Source organism: Hibiscus syriacus, unplaced genomic scaffold (assembly GCF_006381635.1).
Source record: "Hibiscus syriacus cultivar Baekdansim isolate YM2019G1 unplaced genomic scaffold, ASM638163v2 tig00111989_pilon, whole genome shotgun sequence".
NCBI lineage: Eukaryota > Viridiplantae > Streptophyta > Magnoliopsida > Malvales > Malvaceae > Hibiscus > Hibiscus syriacus.
This window is the reverse complement of record NW_024063230.1, coordinates 1044632-1059412: the sequence shown is the minus strand read 5'-3', so window position 1 is coordinate 1059412 and position 14781 is coordinate 1044632.

Sequence of the window (14781 nt, the reverse complement as noted above, 5' to 3'; positions counted from 1 at the left end):
ATGTTTGCAGTATAATTTCGAAGGAAGAAACGATTTGGTTAAATTTGTGAAGTTAGTTGCAGCAGCTGGTCTTTATGTTAATCCGCGCATCGAACCATATGCTTGTGCTGAATGGAATTATGGGTCAAATTTTATTTATTTATTTATTTTTGGGTATGTTTAATTTTCTTTTATTTGTTGATAAAATATTTGCAGTAGATTTCCTCTATGCTTACATTTTATACCCGAGATCAAGTTCCGAACTGATAACGAACCATTTAAAGTAATATATTTATCCATAAAAATATTATTACTTTATTATTTATATAAATTAATTTCTTCTTTATTCATCATTCTCTTCTATTTCGTAAAGTTCACTGAAATTGTTGGAAGGACTGTTAGCTGAAATGATTAAAAAAAAGTGTAAAAATGTTTTTTTAGGCAGAAATGCAGAGGTTCATGGCCAAAATTGTGGACATGATGAAGCAAGAGAAATTGTATGCATCATAAGGAGGACCCATTATTTTGTCACATGTATATGTTTTGTCTTTTCTCTTTTCTTCTCCAACTTTCTTATGGACAATTCTTGTTATTGTTGTCGGTGCTATAATATTTCCCCTAATTGTTTTCTGGGTTTTCTTATGCATATTGAAAATGAATATGGAAACATTGATTCAGTATATGGGGCAGGTGCAAAACCATATATTAAATGGGCAGTTGATATGGTTGTCTCATTGGATACTGGAGTTCCCTGGGTCATGTGCCAGCAATATGATGCTCTCAACCCTATTATAAGTTTAGGGTTTCAAGATTTAGGTTTTTTACTTGCAATTTCGATCATACTTAATCGTTTCGCTTGGAATTTGCATGTTTTAGTCAAAAGAGGTTTCAGTATATTTCTTGTTTGTTTTGAAAATCAGGGAATTGGTTGGTTTTTGATACATAATTTCTTCTTTTATCTTGGCAATGATAGATTAAACCTGCAATGGATTCTACTGTGATCAATTTACTCCAAATTCTAATAAGAAACCGAAAATGTGGACCGAGAATTGGTCTGGATGGTATGGTGTCCAAGTCCAACTCGTCAATATAATTTACAATCTGACTTCTACTTAGTAGTTGTTTTGGTGATATGGATTAAATGTCTCCATCATAATGTTGATTGCTTGCTTCTCTTATTCAAATTTTTATCAAAAAGTATTTCTTCTTCATTACTTCCCAATATATTTCAAATGCTAGGTTCCTTTCATTTGGTGGTGTTGTTCCCTACAGACCTATAGAAGACCTAGCATTTGCGGTTGCGCGGTTTTACCAAAGAGGTAGAACTTTCCAAAACAATTATATGGTAATCATAATTGGAGTTTCAAATGTGTTTGTGCATTGGCTTTTATAGTAATAAAATTCAATCCTAGAATCTAGTACACAGTCTCATTTCGAACGGAACTTACGGGTCAATTTTTTTGGTTTCTCTTAAAACAGTATCATGGTGGAACGAACTTTGGCAGGACTACAGGTGGACCCTTCATTGCTACTAGTTATGATTATGATGCTCCGATTGATGAGTGCGGTATGTCTTCAGTTAATCTAATAAAAATTGTTAGCACTTCTAATCATCTACTTGGCCTCCTATAACATACTTGAGGTTATCATCTTGTATACAACTTGACTCATATCGGTGGTTATTACAATAGAATGAGTAATGTAAAACCATGATTATTCGGTTTATAATTTCATAAACAACATTTTCTAAGTTTCACCTGTCTTCCAATTCACTGTTTTTTTTTCAGGACTTGTTATATAACCTACGTAGGGTCACCTAAGAGATGTTCATAAGGCTATAAAGCTTTGTGAATAAGAACTGATAGCCATTGATCCTACCATTTCCTCCTTGGGTCCATACTTGGAGGTATTTTCCATATTTATTCTCTTCCTTTCTCATTTTAAAAGAGAACCTTACTTCTTTGTTTCTATGTTGGTTATGAATAAGAAATCAAGGAGGGTTGCCTCTTTATTACTTCTTTGTCTGATTGGTGAGCAAGGGTCCCGTTGAAATCTCAAGGATCATAATATTTTATACACATAAATGATAAAAGATAAATCACTTTTTTCTGATCATAAACTCTTCTTAAGACTTTTCTCGAGAACAAAATGTGCTCAGGCTATTATTGAAAGATATAGTTAAAATTCAATTAACAGTAGCCCAACAGTTTCTTCTACCATATCTTGTTCAAATTAATCTATTCATGACGTATTTTCTTTTTTTCCCAGGCTGCTGTATATAAAACAGGATCATTATGTTCTGCTTTTCTTGCCAATGTGGACACCAAATCTGATGCAACTGTTAAATTCAATGGTAATTCATACCTTTTGCCTACGTGGTCTGTCAGTATCTTATCAGACTGTAAGAATGTGGTTTTGAACACTGCCAAGGTATGCTTCATTAGCAAATTCGCCACCCAATTCAAGTTTTGTTTAGCTTCATTAGCAGCTTAACCAGCTTGCTTCTTGTTCTAGATTTTCATGACATAACTTTTCAAGATTCTTTATGACAAGTTTCTTTGAAACATTGGAATGAATAACATAAATCATGTAAAACTAGATTTTCTATCTTCTCTTACAAAAGGATCATAGCTGGAAATTCAATTTGTCATTATTTTTGGGTTCATATAACCTAACTCTACAAAAGAGACTGTCTGAAAACCTCCCTCACAGTTGTACAATGTATTTCTTCCCCGGATTAGGTCAGTCTTTTAGGATCTCAATCGGCTTTTACCTTTGATCAAATGAAATGGGGGGATACATATTTAACAAGCTAATTGCAATGAACCTTCCATATCGGTTGTTAAGTATAATGTGCTGAGTTTATGATTAGTTTCACTTCAGAACACTAATCAGATCATTTCTATAGATTGTGTCTGCTTAATCTTCCATGGATTGCTTGCATTTATATTTACTTAATTATGTCAATTTGTTCTTTCAAGTAACTCATATAGTTTTATTCTTCAAATGACAGATTAACTCTCAGACTGTGATTCCTAGCTTCATGCATGAATCTTTGAATACCAATGCCAACTCAACTGACTCAAGTGATTTCTCTGAATTTTCTTTAAAGTTGCACACATAGAGATTGAATGTAGTAAAAATACCCTCTACTTATTGTATAAATTCACTTGTTTGAAAAGTCCCCCAAAATATACGCTTCTCGTAGTCGTCATGGATACTAGGAAAATGTTGGTCGTCTGGATCGTTGCAATGTTTTGCTTTAGCTTGCTTAGATTTACTGAGTCTAAGGTGGCCAAAGAAGAAGGTGAGTCAAAGTTCAAGATCTGATTTTTATTTGTGGTAGTTTCATTTTGTTCATGAGATTATGGGGGGAAACGGGCGTAAGAGCTCTTGAAATGATTTGCTATGATGATTCTACATACTAATTGTAATCGTGAGCAGTAGTGTTTAACTGCTTTATGTTATCTTTTTGTTGCAATGATTTTGCATACAACTACCTCGAAGGGACCATTCGAAGTGAATGTGCTTCAATGAATTTGATTTTTATTTATGTTTTTAGAACTCCTAACATAAGTTTATTCTCTTTAAATATCAACCTGAATGTTTTTGTGCAGCTCTCTTCTAGTAAATCGCTTGTCAGGAGAAATTCCGAAGTACCTGGGAAAATTTACCAGTCTCACATATTAGTATGTTCTGAACCTTTGTTAATTATAGTTATTCAGTTAGATTTTTCACGGTGCGATAACAATTGACTTCCTAGAAAAATTTGCATTGCAAAATCAAAACAGCAAACTCTTTTAGTCTATTTTTTATTAGATGTTGTAGGTGCTAGAAAATTATAGACTTTTCATATTCCTTTTTTCACTCGGAAGGAAATTTATTAAGGATGTTTGATGCTTTTCTTTATCATGAATCTTGAAGTAAACCAATTTTTGGGCCCTGTACCACCTGCACTTGGGGATTTAGTGAACTTGGAAACTTTGTAAGGAAAAACTCAGTACCTTCTTCTTCTTTGTTTAATATTTTACGATTCTCTTAATTTCTTGTTAAATTGGTCTTGATCAAATGATTTGTTTTCATGCTCATTGTAATTTCAGGATGCTCTCCTCCAATCATTTAACTCAAAATTTGCCAGTGACGTTTAGTTTACTAAGAAATCTAACTGGCTTGTAAGTTTCTTTAACTTTTCCTCTATTTTAAACCACGTATCTGGACACGTTCATAGGATCAACACTGATTTGTTTGCAAATATTGCATTTATCTTTTGTGCAGAGGATTAGTGATATAAATGAGCCAAGTCAGGATTTTCTTGTGCTCAGAAACATGAAACGCCTACTGACATTGTATGTTTTGTGCTCAAATTATCAAATATTTTGAAGGTTCCATCTATATATCATTCATTTTGATAGAATATAATCTCGTTATATTTGTATAGGGTTTTGAGGAATCTTATGTGACAAACTTTACTATGTCGTGATATTTTGTATCGACATATGATTATAATATTTTGTATCGCTTAATGTGAATATATTGTATGCAAATGGATTGCTTATATATAATATGATATATATATTTAGTATTATGAGGCATTAAATGTGATTTAGTTTGATTATTTGTCAATCTACAATATATATATATATATATATAATTTACGACATATAATCACGACACACGAATGTGTGTCATCTTTTCTAATGATGTGTGCTTCAATGAAATGTAATGTAAGTCATAAATGCGTGTCATAAATTTATGACACACAAATGTGTGTCGTCTTCATTTATGACGGGGGCTTCAATGATGCGCAATGAGCGTCATAAATGTGCGTCATAAATGCGTGTCATATATGTGCGTCATAAATTTATGACGCACAATTGCGTGTCATCTGAGATTCATGTCGGTGGCTTCAACGAAAGGAATTTGTGTGTCATCCGCACCCATAGATGACACGCAATGCGCGTTATTAAAGGGGTTTTTTTCTAGTAGTGGTCGACAGTCAAAGATAAAAGAGGAACAATTATACGTGTAAGATGGTTTGGAATTGATCAATTTTCTTGCACCAAATGAAAACCACGAATGACAACAACAATCAGCTGTATATATTTTCTTATACAAGCCTAAAAGGCTTTCTTCAAAAGGCATATAACCAACCATAAGAACAAAGAGAATAACTCTGCAAGACCAAATTATTGGAAAATGACGAATTTAATTGATGGATTTAATATTTATATTAAATTCAAAGTCCTTTTAAATATTACAAATTAAAAGATATTATTTAATTTGAATATTAGTAGGATAATTACTCTTTTAATATGTCAATTTAAAATTATATGTGTTTCCTTTCTAACTTCGAATATTAAATGTAATTAAATACTTTTGTATATTTCAAATTAAAATAATATTTGTTAATTTGATTAATAAAAGAAGTTTATATATGTTTAATATTTCAATTAAAATATATTATTATTTGTTTACATTTGAATATTAAAAGATATTTGATTAGGTTAAATCTTTCTTGGAAATCCCCTATAAATAGTGAATTAACCTGTTAGGTTAAACACAATAAGTTAAATGTGTTTTTCACAAGTTTTTTCATCTAAGAAAAAGTTATATTCCATTAGTTTTTCGATGATAATTGAAGGAAATGATCATTCGTGATCTCTACTGTTGTTGATCATCAAGTTGTTATATACTGGGAGACAGACGACCAACGAACTCGAGCACCAAGGAGTGGCCGAAAATCTGTCTTAAGGAAACTGTATAGCAATGATAAGATAGCAGTTGAGCTATCTAAGAAAATAAGAAATGAACTGAAATCTTTGTAATTCTTTATTAACAAGGACCTGATCTCTCTTGAGTTAGAGAGCATCTATTTATACAAGCAAGAAGAGAAGCATCAGTTGCTATAATAAACTATTAACAACTCTCAAAAACTTAATTGTTTGTAAAAACAAGCTTAACAAACAATTCTAGAACTCATGCATAGGCACGTGTGTGTGTTCATAACACTAACATTCACATTGCTTCATTAACCTCTTCAGCATTTGCTTTAGCATTAGCTGCTTCATTCACATTCACCCTGCTTCATTAACCTCTTAGTTGTGTTACCAAGAGTTTATGTATGTGCTTGAAAAACGAAAAAGAAGATAGTGGATTTGTCAAAACATCTGCCACCTGCTCATAAGTAGGAACTCATTAACCTATAAACGACTATCAATTCATACAAAAAGCAAGTCAAACTCAACATGCTTGAACTTAGAATGTGAACAGGATTGGCACAGACCGCAACAGTGCTGGAATTATCACACCACATTGTAGCTTTACCATGTGGAATCACATACAATTCCTGAAGCAATGACTCAATCCAAACAATGTCAATAGCTGCAGAAGCAACACTTCTATATCCAGCTTCAGCCGTGGAATGAGAAACAACTTGCTGCTTGTGTGAGCACCAGGAAATGAGATTTCTACCAAAGAAAATGTAGTAGCCAGTCGTGGAGCACTATCATCGGGATCTGATCCCCAGTCTGCGTCTGCAAAACCAGCCAGAGACATGCGAGAAGATGCTATAAACCGAAGACCATAATCAGTCGTTCCTTGAAGATAACGTAAAATCCTCTTAACAGCCTGAAAATGGCTATTGCAAGGTGACTACATGAACTGACAGACTTTGTTTACTGCAAAGGCAATATCTGGCCGAGTGACTACTATGTACTGGAGAGCTCCTACAATGCTTTATATTGGCTGCATCTTTAATGGGATCACCAGCATCAACCGATAACTTGTAATTGGAGACCATGGGAGTAGGAAGGCTCTTGACATCACCAAAACCATGCTTATGCAATAGCTCACGAATATATTTTTGTAGAGTCAAAACAATACCATTTCCATCAGGACACACCTCAATGCCAAGGAAAAAAAAGAGAGCCAAGATCTTTTAGAGAGAATCGAGCATACAACTTTTCAATAACACATTGCACCTCACCAGCCTCACTTCCTGTCACAATGATGTCATCAACATATACTAGAATGTAAACAACATTGCTAGCAATTTTTTAACAAACAAAGATGAATTAGATTTAGACAACACAAATTGCTCATAAATAAGATATTCTCGAAGTCTCTCAAACCATGCCCAAGGGGCCTATTTTAAACCATAAATTGCTTTGTGCAGTTTGTAAACCAGTTGACTACCACCTTGGACAAACCCAGGGGGCTGAGCCATGTAAACCTCTTCCAGCAACATGCCATTTAAAAATGCATTGTTAATATCTACTTGTCGCAGTAACCATCCTTTTGTTAAGGCAAGAGTGAGTATCACTTGCACAGTTACAGGCTTTACAACTGGACTGAAAACTTCATGAAAATCAATCCTCGACTGTTGGAGAAAACCCTTTGCCACAAGATGCGCCTTGTACCGAGACACCGATCCATCAGCATTGCATTTTACCTTAAAAATCCACTTGCAATTGATAGGTACATGATTCTCAAGAAGGGAAACAAGGGACCAAGTCTTATTGGCAATCAAAGCATCATATTCTTCTTGAGCAGCTCTCTTCCAATGAGGAATCTTCATTGCTTCCTTAATATACTGAGGTTCTTCATCAAGACATTCAACATGTAAGACACGAGGTTTTTGAATACCTTCCTTAGCCGGGTAACCATAGGATGTACATTTTGAACTAAAACAGCCCCATACGCATTGTCACCCATTAAAGTAGCCCCATACACATTGTCACGGTCGACCATTGGTCCAAAAGGCATGGCTCCATGCGAATTATTATGATCGGTCATTTCTCCAAAAAGCATTGCCTCATGCGCAAAAAGTATGTCCCCAATAATATTATATCTTGAATTATGAGTACCTGCCCCAATAATATTATAATTGGGTATGGCTCCATGCGCATCCAATTTTTGATCCTCGATGATGGGCATCTCGACAAAAGGTGTGGTCCTAATTATTTTATTTCTTTGACTATTCGCATGTGTTGAATCATCTCCCACATGCGCACAGGCTGGTTCGGTCACAAGGGCATTATCAATATGCGTTGAATTCATTGGAAACAGCGTGGGACCAGCAGCACATGGGCTACTTTCACTCAACGGAACATGAGTCATTAGAGCACATGGGATATTTGTGTTTAAAAAACACGATTTGAATTGAGTGGAACGTATGGAGCATGCGTTAAATTTTGTAGAGCATCATGTGTGAGACCACGTGGGTTGTTTTCGCTTAATGGAGCATGCAATGTTGAACCATGCATTGGTGGAGCACACATAGACGAAGATGGTGGAACACACGTTGATGGAGCAGATGTTGATGGAGCACACGTTGATGAGGCATGCGCTGGTGGAGCATGTGTTGTCTGTGCAGGGGAGACAAGAGGAATAATGCCCATGGAGACACCATTATCTGGAGCAACACCTGAAACATTACATATTTCATAAGGAAAAACACTTTCATCAAATATAACATGCCTCAAAATTATTACTCTGCCAGAGTCATTGAGACATTTATATCCCTTATGAGTAGTGCTATATCCTAGAAACACGCACTTCTTTGACCTGAAATCTAGCTTATGATGATTAAACAAACGCAAGCAATGATAACAAGCACAACCAAATACCTTGAGAAAGGAATAATCTGGCAAGACACGATGCAGAGCTTCAAAAGGAGACTTGCCATGCAAAAAAGGTGTGGGTAATCGATTGATAAGATAAACAGCAGAAACAAAAACATAGCTCCAAAATTTCTGAGGTAAAGAAGCCTGCGCTAACATTGTCAATCCTGTTTCAACAATGTGCCTATGCTTCCTCTCAGCCTTACCATTCTGCTCCGAGGTACCAGGGCACGAGAGACGATGCTGCACTCCATTTGTACAGAACCATTTTTGAAGTGATTGATACTCCCCACCACTATCAGTCTATAGTGCTTTAATTTTATATCAAAACTGTACTTCAACAAATTTTGCAAAATCAAGAAAGCACTAAGCCACCTCAGATTTACGTTTCAAGAGATATACCCAGGCATAACGACTACAAATATCAACAAAGGAGACATAATAAAGAAATCCCTCAGTGGAGCATATAGGAGCTGGTCGCCAGACATCAGAGACAACAAGTTGAAAAGGCTCATTATATTCAGTCAAAGATTTACAAAAGGGAAACTTATGTGATTTCCCTTGCATACAAGCAGAACATACACTCAGTTCATCATTTTTACTCAAAGCAAGATTACATGACTTCAAAATAAGTCGAATTGTATCAAGCGAAGGGTGGCCAAGACGCTGATGCCACAAGTTCAAAGAAGTGGTGGATTTTGAAACATTATTCACCAAGGCAGATGAACCTTGGTTCTTACAAGGCAGCAGCTGGTAGAGACCATCATCCGTGAGCCTCCCGCGAAGATGAACCACTTGAGTCCAAGCATCCTTCACAAGGCATTTAGAAGGGTGAAATTCCATGAAGACACCATTATCACGAGTGAACTGAGAAACAGACAATAACTTTTTCTTTATGTTAGGTATGTGCAACATATTTTGTAAAATTAAAGGCTTCTTATTTGATCTCAAAAAACCTTGACCAACATGTTTAATTGGAATACCATCACCATTACCCATGAGCAAGGAATTATCACCCGTGTAAAGAGTACCTGATTGGAACACGGACATATCATTTGTGACATGATGTGTAATACTGGTGTCAGGATACCACAAGGAGTCGGTCGATGCTGAAGAACTGGACCCGGAGTTCGTTGGAACAGTGGACACATATGTTGTTGAACTGGGTGTCAAAAAGAGGGTGATGTACCATGAGGACCATAAGAGGCATTAGAAACAGTTGAGCTAACTAAGAAAACAAGAAATGAACTGAAATCTTTTTAATTCTTTATTAACAATGAGTTGATCTCTCTTGAGTTAGAGAGCATCTATTTATACAAGCAATGAGAGAAGCATCAGTTACTATAACAAACTCTCAACAACTTAATTGTTTGTAACAACAAGCTTAACAAACAATTCTAGAACTCATACATAGGCACGTGTGTGTTCATAAAACTAACAAGCAACAGGCCTCAACTGATTCCGTTTGATATATCAAAATAAAGTGAGTATTTTTATTTATGTTTAATTTTGATTTGGTTTTAAGAAGTTTAACTTCTTTGTTTAATTTTGTCAGGATTGATTTCGTCTCAGATTGTTACTCCGAATAACGATATCAAGATATGAGTAAAATCATTTTTCCCTTATCACATTGTTTCCCTTGATTTTATAATAATATTTTATTATTATTTTTTTTCTATATCGTCTCGGACTAATGCACCCTATTTTTCTAACAATATTAAGATAAAATTATTTTTTTATTTTTCGAGATGATAAGAAAAATGCGCTTTAGTTTAATTCTTGATGTGTATAAGAGAAAGTGCGAAAAATTCGGTAAAACAAGCATCGGACAAAAATCAAGAGAAATTTATGCCAATGATAAGTTTCCTTCAAATTTGAATTTTCTAAATTTTAAGGAATAATTTTTTAAGTTTAATTTTTACTGTGAGATATGACTCCATTAATTTCCATGTAGGGATTCAAAGATAATTGGATTCCAAAATCTTTGCAAGATCTTTGTGATTGCGCAGTTTGTGGGGCACACCTTGAATCTTGACGTTTAAAGCTTTGATTAACAATAGTGAAGCTAATGATCAAGAATTCAAGTTTTTGGTTGACAACTATGAAGTCAATTAGCTAAGTGAAATTTAAATATTTCCCTTTAGTCCAATACGATTTGAAACTCTTTATTCTACCTTTCTTTAAATCTGAAACCGTTTAGATATCGTGGGGAAATGAGATAGCGAACAAATATGTTCCGAGATTTATCCTGTCATTTTAACGTGTTTGCTAAAATCTCAAAGTAGACAAATATGTTTAACAAAAATTGTCATGGAAGTAACTTTGGTTAATGATTTTGTTTCAGAATTTTGAATTATGCCGATAACAAAATAAAAAATAAACGAGAATTAATTATTTGATTATTAGAATCTTTGATTTCATATTTGAAATCGTTTGGATTTTAATTCTATCGCAAAACATAATTTTTTTTATTTCTATTAATAGAAATCATAGGAAGTAATAGTTCATGAATAAATTATGTTGATTGAATAAATCAAAATATAATTTGGTTTGTTATTGAAATTATTTCGCGTTAAACGGAATAATGAGTAGACTTAGTGATTCACCTAATTTGTGATTTGGAACACTGGTTCCTGCTCAAACTTTGAATTAAAATTTAATGATGTTGATGGTTATAAACCATAACAAGAATCTTGTAAAATTATATTGATAGAATTTCAAGATCTGACAACATAAGATGTTATATTTGGTCGTGTTAAATTTGGCCAAATATCGGATGATCCTCCTATTGTTATAGAGGATGAGGTAAATGTTGTTACCGGATTCAATAAAGTTTGGAAGTGTTATGGAAATACATCTTGAATGTATTATCAGATATACCTTATAAGTTGTGAAATATACATAAAAAGATTATGGATAACATTGGACCATAAATGTGAAACGAGAGATGCTAGTAGTAATGAATTGTTAGTGACCAAGTTCTTAAAATTTGTAATAATGGCACTGATGAGAGATAATAAATATTTTATTATCTCCATTGATGATAGAAAAAGTATTGTTATGTTTATTTGCTTAAAGAGTAAAAGCAATGTTATAGAGAAATTTGTTTTCTATAACACATAAAGTTGAAAACCAACTTAATAAATAGATTACGACGGTAAGAAGTTTTCAACACATGATATTATTCATGAAGTGACATCACTATATTCTCCTAAAATGAAATAGTAGCAAAGCGGAAGAATTAAAGGAAATAATGAACGCAATGCTATGAAGTTTTGATTTGTCACAGAACATGTGGGGGGAGAGAAGTTGTTCTGTCAACTAATTACTTTTTAAAAGTCCTCGAGAAGGAAAAATGACAAGACATCATACGAGTTATGAAAAGGTTGAAAACATGTTGATCACTTGTAAATGTATATGTTAAGGAAAGCAATGTGCAAGTATACATGATCAAATCAAGTAATATAGGGTAAGCGAGTATCATCTCTACAAGGATTGGTCTAGAAATTTATCTTCACCACAACTAGAACTAATGGTCACGAGCTAATTCCTACTGCCTTGTCAAACTAAAAAGCTAATATTAATAAAACAAGGAAATATTATAATGTATGATTACAAATAAGTTTGGTCGAGGCAAAATAAATATGCAGACTACTGAAATAAAACAAAGAAAAGACAAGTGTGGATTTATATATAATTCAAACAACCTCACATATTCAGACTTATCACAGAGCACTTATGTTAATCTTTTGTATTTACAACAATTACTACAAGTCTAGAATGAATTATTATAGCTTGCTTAAACTGGCCAACAGGATTACTAGGTATTCTTAGACGGTTGCTATGGAAATACTACTCAGCGTTAACTACAACCCTTGGTTTGTCAGACCTATTGTTGTAGCAATACCTCTCAGCGTGAACTATAGGCGTTGTTTATCATACTCTAGCGTCTATCCCTTTTAGTCGATTGAAACACACTATTTATCTCTAAGGTAGACAAGTTAGAACTTCACCATTTTGGATCCATTCTATTGTTCATGTAGATCTATCTTAATCCTCTCGAATATAAGAATCATTATCTAGACAAAAGGAGACCTCTCGATGCTCTTACATTGCCAAACATGTTTTACCAAAACACCTGGCGATCTCTCGATGCTCTTACAGTGTCAAGGTAAAATATTCAAACAATGAACAAAACAGTCATGAGTAAAAACATAATTAATCATTTACTACAAGATTAACACCAAGTAAGACAGTCATGGTGTTATAAAAAAAAGTCATCCGAGATTCAACATTTACTACAACCCCAATATGTAAAGAAATTAAGAACAAAGGAAGAATGACTCCCAAAATCGGGGGCTCTGTAGTGACAATTCTGATCAGCGTCATGCCTGACTTAGTGATCAGCCTCTCTCAAGACCTGATCACCGCTCTGCTACAGTCTGGTTATGGAGGACACTAAGGAAGGTCGGCAGTAAACGGTGGGAAAGCACTGCAGTTGCTCGCTCACGCCTTAGGTAAAGCTCTTCTCTCTTCTTTCTTGCCTCCTTATTTTGGCGGCTACGATTGGTTATTTATAGGGAAGAATCTCCTAGGGTTTTGCATGATTAGAGATTCCTTAAATAATCGTTTCTATCTTGTCCAGACTAAAAAAGGAAAGGTGGCTTTCATAATATTTAAGGCTTGCTTGCACATGAAGTAGGTCATCCAACTGGCGTGTGACATAGGCGGTTTCGTCATACCCACTTCAGACTCTTCAGATAAACCTTACCTCGGTGAGATAAATATGTTCCTTACATTCTTCTTTCTTCCATTGGCCCTTGCAAATTATGTTGTCACGACTGAAATTTTCTTCCTCTGTAAAGTTCCTGCACATACATAATTCACATAACCCTTTCTCCTCATCAGCATCAGTTAAACCAAATAAATCTTGTCGACGCAAAACTTATCCATCACAAACAAATATAACCTAAATGCAACTAAAATGTTGTGCATAATTTGTTTAGATGAGCAATAACTTAAGTGAAAAGACTAGAAATTGAGTCTTTTTACGGAGTTATCACACTGCCAAACTTAAGTTATTGCTTGTCCTCAAGCAATGTACAATAGCTAGAAGAAAATTAAAATGGTCATGACAAAGTAGTGTTAAGAAAATCATATGGTTTGATATTTTAGCCCTCAGCAAAAATAGTCGGCCTCAACATGTTCGACCGTCATATCAGTCGAGTACATTCCCTAATTAGAATTCCTTGTTATTGTGTGTGCGTTATTGTAACCAGTCTATGCATAAAGGTAAATAGAAAACTTAAAGTAAGCGCTTATGGTTTGTCAAGGCGTCAAATTATTTGTCAGGCTTAGTTTATACTCCTAGTTATTTATGAACTTTTTATTCCCTTTTTTAGTCAGTTCATCACACCTACCATCTCACACTCTAGGTGAAAGGGAGCATACCTTCCACCCCCAAGCTAGTCGGGCAGAGTCATCTTGTGACTACTTTCATTCACTTATATGCCTCGGTAACTCTTAATTTCTTATGGAGTTTTTTTGTTTATGCCTTTGCATAGAGGAGTGTTCCTTTTATTTTTCAAGTTTTAAACACTAAGGAGTTCCACATTAACCTTGAAATGTTTTTGAAGTCTTGGCAAGTAGAAATTTCTTTCCTAAAACTTTTACAAATTACCTTAAGCAGGGACAGCCTACAATCGTGTTTGTAAATTTCAAAGAATCAGACCTAGGGTTGGTTCTCTTCCTTAGACAGTCTTATAATAATTCTGGCCTAAACAATCAAATTATGCACTCATCATCGGGAATCCCTAATCATTCCAAACAATAGTCTTAACCTTCTTATGTCATGACAACTAAAATTTCCAACCAATTATCATCAATTTCTTTTTAACAAAGTATGGCAAAATATGGCACAATACCTCCCCAAAACTTAAGGGATGCATTGTCCTCAATGCATGAGAACTAAAACTACATGAATCTATATGCAAATGCGAAAAGTAAAAAAAAATGCAAACTTACTGTAGTGGGGTGGGTTGACTGGATGCCCTCATTCGGTATCGTTTAGGAGGAGAGGGACTCTCTGATCCCGAGTCTACTACTGCTATCGTCGAAGGTGATGGCTGAAGGATACGGCCTGTCGTTTACATGATGCGGTTTTTACTGGTCGAGGCTCGTG